The sequence below is a fragment of the Pomacea canaliculata genome, linkage group LG12, assembly GCF_003073045.1.
Source record: "Pomacea canaliculata isolate SZHN2017 linkage group LG12, ASM307304v1, whole genome shotgun sequence".
NCBI classification, from domain to species: Eukaryota; Metazoa; Mollusca; class Gastropoda; order Architaenioglossa; family Ampullariidae; genus Pomacea; species Pomacea canaliculata.
In genome coordinates this window covers 20,644,639-20,662,228 of record NC_037601.1, presented here as the reverse complement: position 1 = coordinate 20,662,228, position 17,590 = coordinate 20,644,639, and the positions used below count along the sequence as shown (strand labels likewise).

The window sequence follows — 17,590 nt, the reverse complement described above, 5'->3', positions numbered from 1 at the left end:
ACTTTTCCCATGATTTATAGGTTGTACAAAGTGAGCCATGGGTGAGGAATCGACTAGTGAGAGAGTTAATTCCCGCATATTGCTGTTACATTTGGCACGCTCAATGCGCGTGGTATTTTTATTTTTGTTTTAGTTGTTTATTATCCAATTTTGGTATTTGACATATGGTATTGTGTGTATGCATTTTTGAAATACTTTTATGCTTTTATTCACCAGAGACGGTGTCTAATCCTTACACGTACAACAAATGGTGACCATTAATGATAAAGAAGAATCAATGATACTCAAAAAAAGAGAAAAATCTCCTTTCTACAACACATCTCTTTCGTGCAAAGATGAGCCACTCTTTGATGGCCTCTTTGATCATTTGTCAAAACAAATTTGAACTGACTTTTCTCTTGATTTACAGGTTAAACATGGAAAAAAGGGATCCCACTGCAGAAGAGGTAATACTGGCGGGTTAAAATGGCGGTTTCAATGCCAAGCAAATTTTCACCGGTGCTAAAAAATTTATATCTGTTAAACTACAAAAAAGACAAACATATGTGATACGCCTTTTGAAAGAGCATTTTAAACACATTTGCGTGTTGTTAATTTCAAGAATTATAGACTCTGATTTCTTGTAGTAAGCTCACATGAAAGATAGTAACTGTTTCGATTTCCCAACCCGATCGGAATTTCACACGTCAGAAATTAAAGAAAATTGTATACATGATAGATACAAGCAAAGATGAGCCACTCTTTGATGGCCTCTTTGATCATTTGTCAAAACAAATTTGAACTGACTTTTCCCATGATTTATAGGTTGTACAAAGTGAGCCATGGGTGAAGAATCGACTAGTGAGAGAGTTAATTCCCGCATGTTGCTGTTACATTTGGCACGCTCAATGCGCGTGGTATTATTATTTTTGTTTTAGTTGTTTATTATCCAATTTTGGTATTTGACATATGGTATTGTGTGTATGCATTTTTGAAATACTTTTATGCTTTTAATGAAAATGTCGATCAAAATCAAAACTTTCATTGTAGGTGAGCGATCGTAGCTGAACCACTCTTTGATGGCTTCTTTGATCATTTGTAAAAACAAATTTGAAGACTTTCCACTGATTTATAGGTTGTACAAAGTGAGCCATGGGTGAGGAATGGGACTAGTGAGAGAGTTAATTCCCGCATATTGCTGTTACATTTGGCAACGCTCAATGCGCGTGGTATTTTTTTTTGTTTTAGTTGTTTATTATCCAATTTTGGTATTTGACATATGGTATTGTGTGTATGCATTTATTGAAATACTTTTATGCTTTTATTCACCAGAGACGGTGTCTAATCCTTACACGGCACAACAAATGGTGACCATTAATGATAAAGAAGAATCAATGATACTCAAAAAAAGAGAAAAATCTTCCTTTCTACAACACATCTCTTTCGTGCAAAGATGAGCCACTCTTTGATGGCCTCTTTGATCATTTGTCAAACAAATTTGAACTGACTTTTCTCTTGATTTGCAGGTTTAAACATGAAAGAAGAGATCACTTTGCGAAGAGGTAATACTGGCGGGTTAAATTATGGCGGTTCAATGCCAAGGCAAATTTTCACCGGTGTTAAAAAATTTATATCTGTTAAACTACAAAAAAAGACAAACATATGTGATACGCCGTTTGAAAGAGCATTTTTAAACACACATTTTGCGTGTTGTTAATTTTTCCAAGAATTATAGGCTCCTGATTTCTTGTAGTAAGCTCACATGAAAGATAGTAACTGTTTCGATTTCCCAACCCGATCGGAATTTCACACGTCAGAAATTAAAGAAAATTGTATACATGATAGATACAAGCAAAGATGAGCCACTCTTTGATGGCCTCTTTGATCATTTGTCAAAACAAATTTGAAGTGACTTTTCTGTTGATTTGCATGTTGTACAAAAAGGACACAAGGGTGAGGAATCGAAAAAGCGAGAGAGTTAATTCCCTCATGTTGCTGTTACAATTGGGAAGTAATCGTTGGAGGAACAAGTCCTAAAGGTTCCCGTGTTTTCTCCCTTGTGAATTATACAACTACAACAATGCACCTACCACAATTGGTTGCCACGCCAGCCTAGAAAAAAAGCCATTTGAGCTTCCCGCGGTGTCCCCCTCGCAGCGAAAATATATATTCAAAACGAATATTTTATTCATCAGAGTAGGTGTCTAACCCTAATTTTCTCTTGATTTGTAGGATGATGATTATGACGAAGAAGAAGCAGAAGAAAGAAGGCTGCAAAAAAATGCAACCTCGCGTAGAGTAAGTCCCTGCATTTTGCTGTTTACATTTTTGTTACAATTGGCTCGTTCAATGCGCATGTGATTTTTATTTTTGTTTTAGTTGTCTATTATCCATTTTGGTATTTGACATATGGTATTGTGTGTATGCATTTTTGAAAGACTTGTATGCTTTTATTCATCAGAGAAGCCATTCTTTGATGGCTTCTTTGATCATTTGTAAAAACAAATTTGAACTGACTTTTCCCATGATTTATAGGTTGTACAAAGTGAGCCATGGGTGAGGAATCGAAAAGCGAGAGAGTTAATTCCCTCATGTTGCTGTTACAATTGGGAAGTAATCGTTGGAGGAACAAGTCCTAAAGGTTCCCGTGTTTTCTCCCTTGTGAATTATACAACTACAACAATGCACCTACCACAATTGGTTGCCACACCAGCCTAGAAAAAAGCCATTTGAGCTTCCCGCGGTGTCCCCATCGCAGCGAAAATATATATTCAAAACGAATATTTTATTCATCAGAGTAGGTGTCTAACCCTAATTTTCTCTTGATTTGTAGGATGATGAAGACGAAGAACAAGAAGAACGACGACTACGCAGAAATGCAATAGCGCGTAGAGTAAGTCCCTTGCTGTTTACATTTTTGTTACAATTGGCTCGTTCAATGCGCATGTGATTTTTATTTTTGTTTTAGTTGTTTATTAGCCATTTTGGTATTTGACATATGGTATTGTGTGTATGCATTTTTGAAAGACTTGTATGCTTTTATTCATCAGAGAAGCCATTCTTTGATGGCCTCTTTGATCATTTGTAAAAACAAATTTGAACTGACTTTTCCCATGATTTATAGGTTGTACAAAGTGAGCCATTGGTGAGGAATTGACTAGTGAGAGAGTTAATTCCCGCATGTTGCTGTTACAATTGGCACGTTCAATGCGCATGTGATTTTTATTTTTGTTTTAGTTGTTTATTATCCATTTTGGTATTTGACATACGGTATTGTGTGTATGCATTTTTGAAATACTTTTATGTTTTTAATGAAAATGTCGATTAAAATGAAAACTTTCATTGTAGGTGAGCTATTGTAGCTGAGCAACTCTTTGATCATTTGTCAAAACAAATTTGACCTGACTTTTCTCTTGATTTGCAGGTTGTACAAAAGGACCAAAGGGTGAGGTATCGACAAGCGAGAGAGGTAATTCCCTCATTTTGCTGTTACAATTGGCGCGTTCAATGCGCATGTGATTTTTATTTTTGTTTTAGTTGTTTATTATCCATTTTGGTATTTGACATATGGTATTGTGTGTATGCATTTTGAAATACTTTTATGCTTTTATTCATCAGAGATGGTGTCTAATCCTTACACGTACAACAAATGGTGACCATTAATTATAAAGAAGAATCAATGATACTCAAAAAAAGAGAAAAATCTCCGTTCTACCCCACATCTCTTTCGTGCAAAGATGAGCCACTCTTTGATGGCCTCTTTGATCATTTGTCAAAACAAATTAGAACTGACTTTTCCCATGATTTATAGGTTGTACAAAGTGAGCCATGGGTGAGGAATCGACTAGTGAGAGAGTTAATTCCCGCTTGTTGCTGTTACATTTGGCACGCTCAATGCGCGTGGTATTTTTATTTTTGTTTTAGTTGTTTTTATCCAATTTTGGTATTTGACATATGGTATTGTGTGTATGCATTTTTGAAATACTTATATGTTTTTAATCAAAATATCGATTAAAATCAAAACTTTCATTGTACAAAATGAACCAAGGGTGAGGAATCGAAAAGCGAGAGAGGTAATTCCCTCATTTTGCTGTTACAATTGGCGCGTTCAATGCGCATGTTATTTTTATTTTTTCTCTAGTTGTTTATTATCCATTTTGGTATATGACATATGGTATTGTGTGTATGCATTTTTGAAATACTTTTATGATTTTAATGAAAATGTCGATTAAAATCAAAACTTTCATTGTAGGTGAGCCATTGTAACTGAGCCACAATTTGATGGCCTTTTCGATCATTTGTCAAAACAAATTGGAACTGACTTTTCTCTTGATTTGTAGGTTGTAGAAAATTAAAGGAGTGGTAGGAATCGCCAACAGAGAGAGGTAATTCCCCATGTTGCTGCTACATTAGGCGCGTTCAATGCGCCTGTTTTTTAAAAAAAAAATTTCTAGTTCTTTATTATCCCTTTTGGTATTTGAAATATGGTATTGTGTGTATGCATTATTGAAATACTTTGTATGTCGATTAAAAATGTCGATTAAAATCAAAACTTTGATTGGAGATGAGCGATTGTAGCTGAGCCACTCTTTGATGGCCTCTTTGATCATTTGTCAAAACAAATTTGAACTGACTTTTCTCTTGATTTTTAGGTTTTAGAAAATGAAAGTAGGGGAAGTAATCGCTAACAGAGAGAGAGCGTACAAAATGAGCCAATGGTGAGGAATCGACAAGCGAGAGAGGTTGCTCCAGCAAGTTGCTGTTACATTTGGCCTCTTGATGGCCTCTTTGATCATTTGTCAAAACAAATTTGAACTGACTTTTGTCTTGATTTGTAGGTTGTAGAAAATGAACATAACAATGTCATTTGTAAAATGCTATGAACATCTAATTCTATTGACAAGCTAGCTGCAGATGCTATGTAAGTGTTGAACAAAAGAAGCGTTCCATTTTTTTTTAAATCCACTAAAATACTATACTAATGTAGCACTCTAGAAGTGTACGATGAAATTGTTTAGTGTAAGGTTCGCGTCGAGTGACGCTGAACTGACTCGACCCCAGCCACTGGTCTTATTGTTACACCCGCCTGAGAACTTGGGTGGCGTTGCTTAGAAATTCGATATTGGAGAAAGAGTCGGCGGGGATGTAGAGGGCCGACGTGTCAGGAGACGCGTCACGAATTAGCCTAATTCGAGGCCAGGTAATTATAGGTAGGCGGTGCTCAGTAACAGCGGACAGTGGGGGAAACCTTTTCTGTCCGTTTTTACGACTTGACAGGGCGCCGTGACTTAGGAGGGGATCGAGAACTAGAGCCGGGGGTGGCAGATGTAGTAGGTACGGGAATAGCGCAGTAGGCAGTAGTAGCGTTAGTACTAGAGCGATAGCGTTAGGCACAGGTAGATTAGGTGACGAGTAGTCACGTGTCTGCTTAGTATATAGTTAGCGGTAGATGTTTAGTCGGGGCTTTTCCTTCCCAAACACATCACAGTAGCGAGTCGGTGGGGGGCCAGAGAGGAGGCAGGCCAGCAACCGAGAATTGAATGAAGAAACTCCAACGAGAGAAATCCATCTTGTGTTTTCCTGTACAACGTAGCTCAACCCTACGTAGCCATTGACGTATTGGTTACACTAAAACAATACGCACAAAAATTTCTTAATTTAAGAGGAGTGCTTTGTACTATTAAAATTAATGACATACAGACTGTAGTTACTATGTTTTTAAATATCAACAGACAAAATATGTGTGAACCTAACATAATGCTTTGCCCATATTCATTATCTTTCTTTTGATCATCATAACATTTACACTTAAAGAGTAGTACCTGCTGAGTTTTCCAAGCTGTCTCCTCATAGCAATTGTTAGCAGAGCGGGACATTCTGAATTCTTGGAACCAAGATGGCTGTTGGCTGTAGCAGAAACCGGGCTTGTATTGTGCTGGCATCGGTAGTATTGTTTATAAATATTTGTGTCCCCTTCCTGTGCTGGCACAATATCCCTAGCACACAATGTAACCTTGCTTCCGTCTTGAAATTTTTGAAGCCACAGTTTTGTACCATCTGTATTAAATATTGCCAGCCGAACTTCACAGGTGAATTTTCCCTCAGATTTAGGTTGAAATGATGTCCCTTTATACCTCTAGCCAAGTGGTAAAATTTCCTGGAAATTTAAAATAATGAGATAAGAATTTTGTCTGTAATTTTAAAGCAGTTGGTTATTCAAGTTTTATAAATAAGTGTAACTGATTGTGATAGCTGTTTGTTTAAAAATACAAACTTAATCTAATACATATTCAGATGCGCATCACTTTTACAGTTGTAAATGTGAACACCACAAGAAGAATTCCAGTGGTTGTGACTGTGATCTCCACTGTGTAATCATGATATTTATACATCTTTTAGATATACAATTAATATTCATATTTTGTTGTACAATCCAAATGAAGATATATAAACGTTTTATATTTTGGTAATGATAAAACATATCTGAAAAAAGGGGAAATCTTGGTGTGTGTCAATGACCTTGCAATCAATTTTGTTATATATTCCTATATTTGTGTGTATACAGTTCTACATTTCCTTATACTTACATTCAGTTCTGGCTTTAGAATACTTTTAGCACACACATATACACACATGCAAACTATTTGATTTGACTCAAACCAAATTGGCATTTGTTATTCTGTCTTTACATTTATAACATACATGCAGTATAAGATGTATACTTGGATGTCACAACTTATAATACTTATATACTAATTGTTAAAACATAGCATACACTCAGTTTTGACATTAGTCTTTATAAAATGTATGATATTCTGATAAAACTCTAGTTTGCTTAGGGTCTTGTCGATTAGACCATTTGCCGATTCGACCACTGCACCATTTGATTCGACCAGCCCATAGTCAATTTGATCACATCATCATCCACGTAATGATACGTATACATCTACCGCTAACTATATACTAAGCAGACACGTGACTACTCGTCACCTAATCTACCTGTGCCTAACGCTATCGCTCTAGTACTAACGCTACTATGATATACAAGATACCTTCATTGTCTATGTCTGGTCACAACAGACAGAAAGTTTTCTTTGTTTCTGGGAGCTCACACAGTTAACTGAGAAAAATATACATAAGAAAATGAAGGGATTATCATTACACCTCATAAACTCTGTCCAGACAGTATAAATCAGTTCTCTGCAGATCACATGTTCGGATTTTTTACAATTAAAATTTTGCCATAAAGATCCGTGCTAATTTTGAGAGTGTATTTTTTGTTTTTGTAAGACCAGAAAGTGACAGGTAGAAAGCGCAGTATGACACCCTTGGATATGAATCGTTTTTCACGTGACGTCATCAGTTTTTGCGAGCTGCTTCAGCGGCCATTTTGTTTATCATACAAAAGCAGTGCATAGTTACAGAAGCTTGCTAGCAACTGATCGGTTATCATGGTCGTCTGCGGTATAAAAGAATGCGGAAACAAGCCCTGCAGTAAACGAAATGTTCCTTTAGATCAGGGGTGGGCAATTAATTTTCCCAAGGGGCCGCATGAGAAATTGGGATGGTTTTAGAGGGCCGGACTAATATAGTCAACTCAGTTTTACCCAATTCTGTATACATGTACATAGTATATATAATATCCCTTTGCCAGCAGGCGGGCCGGTCAGAGACAGCAGGCGGGCCGGATCCGGCCCGCGGGCCGGCCTTTGCCCAGGTCTGCTCTAGATGTACCTTTTCATAGGACACCCAAAATTATTTTGAACCAAGGTGATGAAACGAATACTTACAGAAGAACGACGTTGTCTGCTTTACCGAAAGGATATTACAATAGAAGAGAAGTGGAACAAAATACTTATCTGTTCAAAACACTTTGTTGGCGGTAAGAAACCAGACGTTTTCAAATTTGCTAAAGTGTTTAAAGTTGCTCTGCATGTTGTACATATTGCGATAAATGTTCTCTTTAGTGTAGGTTTGTGACAGTTTGTGTGACTTGAGTGAACATCACAACAAGACTTGCATGGTTGGTTGGTTGTTTGGAAAGGGAAAGTGCTTCCACCTGAAGGTGATTTCGCATTGTGTGGGAGGGGGTAAGGGAGGTAGAGGTTAGGAGATGGGAAGAGTATGGAGGGTGGCGGAACCAGTAGGAAAAAGGATAAGGGAAGGGAGAAAGGATGCCAACCACGGGTTCAGCAAGCACTGTTTATAGGAGCCATGTAACATTTATGATGTAGGGCATAGGATGGTCCGGAGGCCTGCCAGGTCCGCAGAGGTGGTGTAGAGTCCAGGTTACCACTGTTACTACCAATGACAGTATGGTGTGCCATATATCTTTTGGTGGGTTAAGACAGATGATAAAGTTTAAGGATAGCCCGTGTTTATGTAAGACCTGACTTAAGACAACTCTATCATCTTTGATTTCATGACACTCTAAGAGCACTTGCGAAGTGCTAAGCCTACCTCCACACATGCATGAAAGAGGGTGTAACCTATATGTGGTGAAATATTCCCTGCCAAGCCTCACTCTGGCTATCTTTGATTGACTGAATCTATTAGCGCCAAAGAAAATCAGGGTAGGACTAGGACGATCATCTAGCAATCTCCTATTTCCTTTACCTTTAAACTTGTACTTCTCATTCCACCATAATTGCATCGCTGGCTTTATAGCCATTCTCCTCTCCGCAGGTGAAATAGAGATGTTTAGGGTATTAATGTTAGGATTGTTGGTTTGATTTACAGCCAGTTTGGCCAGTTTGTCAGCTTCCTCGTTCCCTTTTAACCCAATATGGGATGGAACCCAAAGGAACCTGACAGCACCATTCCCAGCAGTGATTTTGTTTATGATGGACAGTATATCATAAACAATGTCAAGTCTTCCAGATGATAAATTTTGAATAGCCTGGAGTGTTGAAAGGGAGTCTGAAAGTACTAAAAACTGTTGGTTGGTGATGTTTCCCATTGTGAGATGTATATTCTCAAGGGCTGTCCGTATAGCAGTCATCTCAGCTGTGAAAATGGAGGTGTGAGTTGGTAATTTGAGTGAAAGGTTTATGTAGTCAGGACTAAAGACTCCTTTCCAGTCTCGAATGTCTCTGGGTTGTGGGAGCCATCTGTGTATATCTGTATGTAGTCGATCCTTGTAGATGGTATCTAGTTTGAGTCTGATCTCTGAGCTGATGATATGTTGTTGTTCCTCTTTGCTATATTAAGAGAGATCAGTGTCTATAAGCGGTTGTGGAAGTATCCAAGGTGGAGTTGTCTTGTCTGTTAGTGGGTAAGGTGCTGTTATGTTTGTTTTTGTACCTTTTGTGTTTTCTAACTGTTTCATATGATGTATAGTTGGTTGAGGGGTGGGTCGACCCGTTCTGTGTCTGTGGGGTTGCGAGTGGACCCGCAGGACTGGAGGGAGACATTGCATTTTGCAGTAGTAGTTGGCAGCTCTCTCTGTGATAATCAGCTCTATTGGTTTTTGTCCTGTCTCTGCCAATACTGACAAGTTTGGTGTATACGAAGGTACACCCAGCACTATTTTTAGTGCCCTGGCCTGAACTGATTGGAGTTTGGCTATATGGTTAGACCTCAAGTGTACGAAAAGGGGGGCTGCGTAGAGCAGTTTGGACATGACATGAGCTTGATATAAGTTAAGTAGAGATTTCGGGTGGGTGCCCCAGTTGTTACCGCTTACTACTCTCATGAGGTTTATTCCATTTTTTGCAGATTTCGTTATCTTGTCTACATAAGGGGACCAGTTGGTTTTATCCGAGAATATGACTCCTAAGAATTGTACCTGGGAGCTATAATCAATGATTGTGTGGTTAAGCATTAGTTTGGGATATTCTGTTGTTTGGTTCGGCTTTTTAAATATTATTGCCTGCATCTTGGGAAGAGATAACCTAAAGCCCTTGTATTTCAACCAGTTTGCTACTTCATGGAGATCCTGTTGGATCCTGTTGGATCTCAGCAATACCTATGTATTTAGGTACTTTCGGGTTGCATGTTTTGCATATTTCTACTTTTCCTAGGAGGGAGGTGTCACCAGCAAACTGTTTGACTCTGACATACTTGACACATTTGGGAAGGTCCGCAATCATTATGTTAAACAGTAATGGACTGAGAACACTCCCCTGAGGCACTCTGTTATCATGCGTCACCTCTTTGGACGTCTGGCTGACCACTGACTGAGATTTTTCTGTTTGATAAAAAGGAGCTGATTAATTGGATAATTTTATTAGGAGTGCCCATGTGGTAGAGTTTCTGGATCAGCCCATCATGCCAGAGCATGTCATAGGCCCGCTCAATGTCCAGGAATACTCCACATAGGTTTACTCTTTTTTTCTGTGTTGGTGTTGATTATTTCCTGTTGTAGAGCTGTTATATGATCCATTGTGCTATGTTTATTCCTAAAACCACACTGTGCCGGGGGCAGTATGTTGTTCTTTTCACAGAAGTAGTTAAGTCTCGATTTAATAATTGCTTCAAACGTCTTGCCTAACTGCGAGGTAAGCGCTATAGGCCTGTAACTAGCGGGTGTAGTTTTCTCTTTACCGGGTTTAAGGATTGGGACAACCGTAGCCATTTTCCACATATCTGGGAAGGAACCCTTATCTAGAATATCATTAAAAAGTTCTAAGATAGTAAGTTTAGTTTTAGAAGGACACCTCCGAAGCATGTCATATGTGATGAGGTCCGGGCCCGGAGCCGATCCCAGCCTCTTTGTTGCTAGGGCCTGTTCAAGCTCTGCCATAGTTATTTTTGCCGTTAAGTGACAAGGATCCTCTTGGTTTATTGGAGGTAGGAAGTCTCGTTCAGCCTGTATTTTGAAGTCGGGGTCTAGATTAGAATCAGAACTAGCTTCTTGGAATTGGTCCACTAAGAGATTGGCTTTATCTTGGTTTGTTTCATACTTCAAACCATCTTTCAACAGGGTTGGCATGGTAGATCTGGGGCCCTGATTAAGTCGTTTAACCTTTTTTCCAGCTGTCATTGATGTTGGGGTTTAGATTTAAAGATTCTGTAAACCTGTGCCAGTCTTCTTGTTTGGCTTGTAAGATAGTCTTTTTTGCTATTGACCTTGCTTTCCTGTATTCTATTCTATTCTCTATGGTTTTATTTTTTTCCATATCTTTAAGTTTTCTGTTTCTAATCACCTTCTCACACTCTTTATTCCACTAGGCTAGACCAGCATATTTATATTCCCTACCGTTGCCTCCTGGTGTTGCTGATTTGGCAGCTATTATGATGCTGTTTGTCAATTTGTCTGTCTTCGTGTTTATGTCCTCATCAGGGAGCCATATATCATTCAGTAATATCAGTGACTGGAACAGACTCCAATTAGTTCTTTTGGTATTAATTCTGAAACGTGGAAGGTTAGGACGATGTATTTTGGTTATTGGCATGGAGATCATGATCGGGAAGTGGTCACTCCCAAGGGTATCTTCCTCATAAACTTCCTATTTCAAAATATTCGCCATCTCCGGGGTACATACCGATAAGTCTATGGCTAACGTAGAGTCTGTGTCGCCCTGACAATAGAGTGAGTGGGTTGACCATTATTTAACAAACACATATTAGAAATATCCATCGCTTCTTCTAACATCCTGCCTCCTTTATCTGCTTTCGATTTTTCCCGATCCCAGAGTGGGGTTTTAGCGTTAAAGTCCCCAAGGATTAGATTAGCTGATAGGAAGACACTTGTCAGATCGTGTGTTGCTAATGTGTTGTATTTACTCAAGCTAGAGATATATATATGTTGGCTATTTTAAGTTTTTTACCAGAAGTCAAAGTGATTTTAGCTATGATTACCTCTATATCGGGATGAAGATGGTGGAACACTTCAGTGACTGTCAATTCATCTTTGACATAGATAGCTACTCCCTCTCCTTTGAGCGGGTGAGGCCTTGACTTGTATATGAAGTTTACCTCCTGCAGATCTATGACAACTGGAAGACTACTGTTAAGAAATTTAAATAGTTCACAATAATTGCTTTGTAGTGCCCGGCAGTTCCATTGCATAAATTTTATCTGCACGCTAACCATGTAGTAGTAAGTCCATCACCCCTGACAGGGTACAGAGCATATTTAACATGACTGGCATTTCTTTTTCTCTTAGGTTTGTACTTTCTATAATCTTACTGCTATAGTCACTCACTTTTCTCATTAGAGACATGACAACAGCTGAAAGACTATCATAACTCTCCGTGTCATCTGACGATTCTGCTGCCTGAGGAAGGTGACTGTCATGAGGAACGGTCACTGTCATATCAGTAGTCTGGCTATTGTGATCAGTCAATAGTTCTGTTTCAGTGTCAGCTAGAGGTTGAGAGGCTAGGACCAGTTCCTGTAGGGTGGTAACTATCGGGGGGGCCGGTGGAGAAGTTTGTTGGACGTTCGTGGTTGTCTTAACTGGTGCTGTAGCTTGCCTTGCCCAGTATTTATTTTTGGATGAAATCAAAGCGTCCCGGTAGGACATTTGGCCAGTCGCACTGATCTGGCTGGCTTGTTTATGTATAACCCTGCAGGGACAGCCCCCATACCGAGAGCTATGGCCGGTGGTGCCACAATTGATGCAGGTGAATTCTTTATGTTCCTGTATTGTGCACAATCTGGTGTCATGCCCTTTGCTGCATCGTCCACAGACAGCCTTAAGTTTGCAGTTAACCGCAATATGTCCAAACCCATTACAATTGTAACATTGGTGTTCCGTCGAATTGAATTGTTCTACATGGTACGATTGAAAGCCTATTCTAATGGTGTTAGGCGTCTCGCTATCAATAAATTCAAGGAGGATCGCTTTACTTGGGTGATTTTTGCACTCTTTAGTGCTGAAAGTAAACCGTTTCAGCGCTCTTACTTTTGGGCCTAGCAGCTGGTTTAAGTCCTCTAGGCTTTCCTCAAGTGGAATGTTTTTAACCACTCCCAATCCTCTCTTTTTGTCTGTTTTAACCGGTATGTTTTGCCCTGGTAGATAACATAATATTGGGAAACCCAAAAAGTGTTTACGGTTTGTCACTTCCTGTTGTTGGAGCTTACTAGAGCATCCAATGATGAGTTTATTTGTCCTCGTATCTCTACAACCTCACCTATTTTAGTTTTAACTTCTTTAGTTAATTTTACAGGACCAGCCATAACAACTGCCTTGTTGTCCCTCTGTGCAGGGGTAATTACGACGGAATCGCAGCTCAGGTACGTTCCCTTGTCTCTCAGCTCTAAAATTTTTAGGAAGAAGCTTCCTTCTTCGGTTTCTGCTGACTACTGCTTGGTAATCAGTAGCAGAGTCAGAGTCTAGTTCATTTGATTTAATCTCAAACGGAATATGATCCACTACTGGTGAGACCGAGTCATTGCTTGATTCACTAACGAGGAAATCATCCTCAAAGCCCATTCTTTTCGCTACACTTCTTGTGATAATTTTACCACAATGCTTATTTATATCTTTATTGACTTGTGGGTAATCCCCCATTACAAACATGTAGCTACGGAAGGGTTATTTAAAAAAAATTAATCTGAAAAATGCATTATATAGTATATCTAACAACTAGAAATAAATTTAATATTACGAATTAGAAAAATTAGGGCAACAATAGAGATCACCTACCAGACTCTCCATCACCCGACTGCGCCTTGAAGCCGTCGACTATGGCAAAGAGAAATCTGTATGTGGTACCAATATCCAAGACAGAATCACAGTTCCTGATGCTTTGAACAAGTTATATAATCCATTTTGTAACACATTGGATGGAAAGGGAGTCTTCGTGATGAGTCCAGGAAGATCAATGCGAAAGGCCGGATCAAAGGTGCTGTATATCTCGTAACAGTATCTCATAAGTCTCAAAATCACTAAATCGTAAAGCTGCAATGAAGCTCGGTGCGTTTTCGGATTATGAAGGTGGAATCAGTAAGCTGAAAGTGTCTGGATGAAGCTGGATCGGCTGGCTGTAGCAAGCTGTAACCAGGCTGGGTGAATCTGAAGATCCAAGACGATTAGCAAAAGGTCGCTGAAAAACGAAGGTGAAGCTGAAGGTGATAATCGAAAGGACTGGAAAGCTCCAAAGGTCCAGGTGAGGCCAAAGGAAGAAGGTGAAGGTAGTCTTCGTGATGAGTCAAGGAAGGCCAATGCGAAAGGCCGGATCGAAGGTGCTGTATCTGGTAACCAAGGATGATCAAGATGATAAGATAAGCTGTATAGAAGGCCAATAGATCAAGATGCCGTAGTAGATGAGATCAAAGATAGATCCTTAAGATGACCGCTGTCATTTCCAAGATTATTTTCAAAGATGCTGAAGATCAAGATCCGTCTGTCACGAGAAACGTTAGATGCATTATTAAGACTTGCATTATGCATGACCATGACTAATAAACTATAGCTAGAGAGAAAGAGGATAAAAAATGTTATTTCTATTTCATTATTTTTCTTTTTAGACTTGTATTTGGTTTATTTTGTTTCAGTGCTGATTATTATTACTTTTTTGTAGTCAATGTCACAAAGATGTAATTCATGGGTTGTTTTATTCTTGTGTCTAGAAAAGCCAGCCTATGTGAATTTCCCGAACAGCCCTTCCTGGCTTCTCACACTACACTTGGGACATGAGCGATCAAGTACTTGCTCAGAGGCTGAGACTTTGAAAAACAGGTATTTGAGGCTTGTGTCTCGCAAAAGAAGTAATGCAGCTGTCCCTACTCTTCATACTGCAGGCAAGAAGCGAAAATCAATCAGCAGTGAGACAAGCCAGGAAGAAAAATTGTGTGAAAGTGATTTTGGTTGCTCAAGTGCTTGCGAAGAAAGTTTACATGGTGACATAGAAGATTCATGTTCAAATGATACAGATTTGACTGGACTAAATATAGATGCAATCATGCAGGACTCTGAGACCAGACTTCTTGATTCAGTTAAAAACTGACAACATTGTTCTATTTATGAAAGACAGGTGAATGTTGAAGATGAAGCTAAAGTTCCATTCTACACAGGACTTCCTTCATTGGCAGTATTGGACCTTATTTTCAGAACGATAGAGCCATACATGTCTAATCAAACACAGTCACTGTCCAAAGAGCAAGAGTTTTTGCTGTGTTTAATTAAGATCAGGCTGAACTACCAATTACAGGATATAGGATATCAGCTGAAAGTATCCGTGTCAACAGTGCAAAGGATTTTTCATAGAACTCTTGATGTACTTGTGGCACAGTTGTCTTTTTTGTTGCACTGGCCTTCAAGAGATGCACTGAAACTGTCTATGCTAATGTGCTTTAGAGAAAACTTTAAAGATAAAGTTCCTGTTATTGTTGACTGTTTATAACTTGAAGCACAGAAACCCTCAGGCCAAACCAATCAGATCCAAGTTTATTCCAACTATAAAAAATATCATTCTGCCAAATATCTGATTGGGATCACACCACAAGGGTCAATCAGCTACATTTCGGATGCATTTGGTGGCAGGTCTTCAGACAAACACATCATTGAAAATACTTCTTTGTTGTCCAACTTGTTACCAGGTGATGTAATTATGGCCGACAGAGGTTTCAACATTGAAGATGAAGTTCTTTTTTGTCAAGCTAAATTAATAATTCCAGATTTTACCCATGGGGAAAAAGCAACTACACCCACTACAAGTTGAAAATTCGAGAAAAGTAGCCTCTGTACTGTCACGACCGGCAGTCGGACTGCGCGTTCTTTCAAATTAAAACACACACGAGATCACTTCAGTTTGGGACGTCTATATAATTATTATTATGAAAAACTTAAAACATAAATAACCATACAAGACACTTCCAAAAATGAGTAAGTGAATTCACACTCTTCCACTCATACACAACGAAATCAAGAATGTAATGTTTAACACTAACGTAACTACTACGACCGCACCGCGGCAGGTCCCCAGCAGTCCGCACTTACTTAACCAAGACTATCAAACATGTCCATGTCAGTAACTAGTACCGATCTGTCTCTCCGAGCACTTTTCTACTCGCTAAGAAAGTCCGAGTGCTCATACAAAGGAAACAGCACACCAAAGTGCTAAAAGTCCGATTCAACAGTCTTTCTCTCTATGAGGGTGAACCGTAACTATGGGGGTATAAAACCTTCCCCCCCCCTCTCTCTCTCTACTGGTGGGGCAAGAAATAAAAACCTTACTGTATGTTCTGCCGACACCAGCATCAAATCTTCGGAGTGCTCGACACTACACCCCGTGTCTTTCCTCCACTCGCTGCACAGGTTTACAGCAGACAACAGCGACGGCCCTCCCCGCAGTTAGTGGGTTGTCGTCGCTGACAGGTACGAGAGAGGAGCCCACTTGCTCAACACTCTCCAGTTGTGGTGGGATGCTGCCCGCCTATTGTCGTCGGCTCGGGTTGTTCTTCTCTGGAACTTCTCGTCAGCTCGGCGATGTCCACCGCTCCCAGTAGCGGATTCGGCGAGGAACCTTCAGTAGCAGTTCTACTGAAGTTGCAGTCCCAACATATAGCAGCAGCGGCTCCGCAGTAAAAACAGCAACAGCGAGTCCGTGAAACCCATAAAATACCCACGGCTGCTGCTATCATCTGCTGAAGTGACTTCTCTCGATGAGTAACTTCCTTCACTCGGCAAGGCACTAATTTACTTTCTACCGGTCCCTGTATCCACACGTACAGTCAGACCACTTTCACGCCTGTCCTTTCTATATCTCGTCTCCGGTCGTCTGCTTCTTCCAAAAATTTTCACTCTCCTAACCATCTAAAACTACGTCATAAAATGACGTAGTGTTCTGACGCTAAACACGATGCAACCAAAAACACTCTCCGATACTGGTAAGGGCAATAATCTCTGACAAACAAAAGACAGGGGCAACAACCCCCTGTTCCTAACAGACTGGTCCGTGACATGTACGAATTCATGTTGAGAGAGTTATAGGCTTTGTTCGCAGAAAGTTTGGCATTTTGCAGTCTAAAGTGCCTATTGACCTGATGGCAACAAAGCCTGGTGATGATAATTAATCCAGTCATAGACAAAATAGTTTGGCTTTGTTGCTGCATTGTAAATGTACATAAATCCATAGTGCCTATATTGAGTAGCTATATAGTGCAATTTTTTAGTTTGAAATCAGCATTTATTTTCAGAATGCATGCTTGCAATCAGTATATGTTTACATTACCACAGAAGTTATTCTCAGATATAAAATGCACAATTACCTTACTGTACTTCTTTTTCTTTTGCACTTTCTTCATAATAGCATTATGATATCCAACTGATCAGATAAGTTACTTGGTAAGTTATTAGCAGGATACTCAAACATGTATAATTGAATCAAATGTTAACAATAACAATAATAACAATAATAACTGACTTTATTAATCCCAATGGGCAATTTAACTGGGATGTGTGCTATTGTTATATGTTATTGTCATTTGAATGCTCAGAAGCTAATTCAGAGCAATATTGATGCCAGAGCTTCTTTGTGGATTTTAGATTACCTAACCCAGGGGTGGGCAAACTTTTTTGTTGCGAGGGCCGCATTGCTGGGTCATGACTAGTCCGAGGGCCGCACCTTGTAATTGAATACAAAAACGACGTAAAATCGCCAAATGTAAACAAACGCATTTTATTTAATAATGAGCACATGAAATATGTAACACTGTAGAT

At 39.4% G+C, this 17,590-nt stretch overlaps 1 long non-coding RNA gene across 1 annotated transcript; it reads right to left on the bottom strand.

Annotated features, from left to right (window-relative positions):
- Positions 1-1,957: 1,957 nt before the first annotated feature.
- LOC112576463 lies at positions 1,958-16,769 on the bottom strand. The gene is made up of 3 exons (XR_003101846.1): positions 16,106-16,769; positions 13,574-14,273; positions 1,958-6,136 (listed from the first exon to the last, which is right to left on the bottom strand). It is a non-coding gene; the product is annotated as an uncharacterized LOC112576463 (long non-coding RNA).
- Positions 16,770-17,590: the final 821 nt, after the last annotated feature.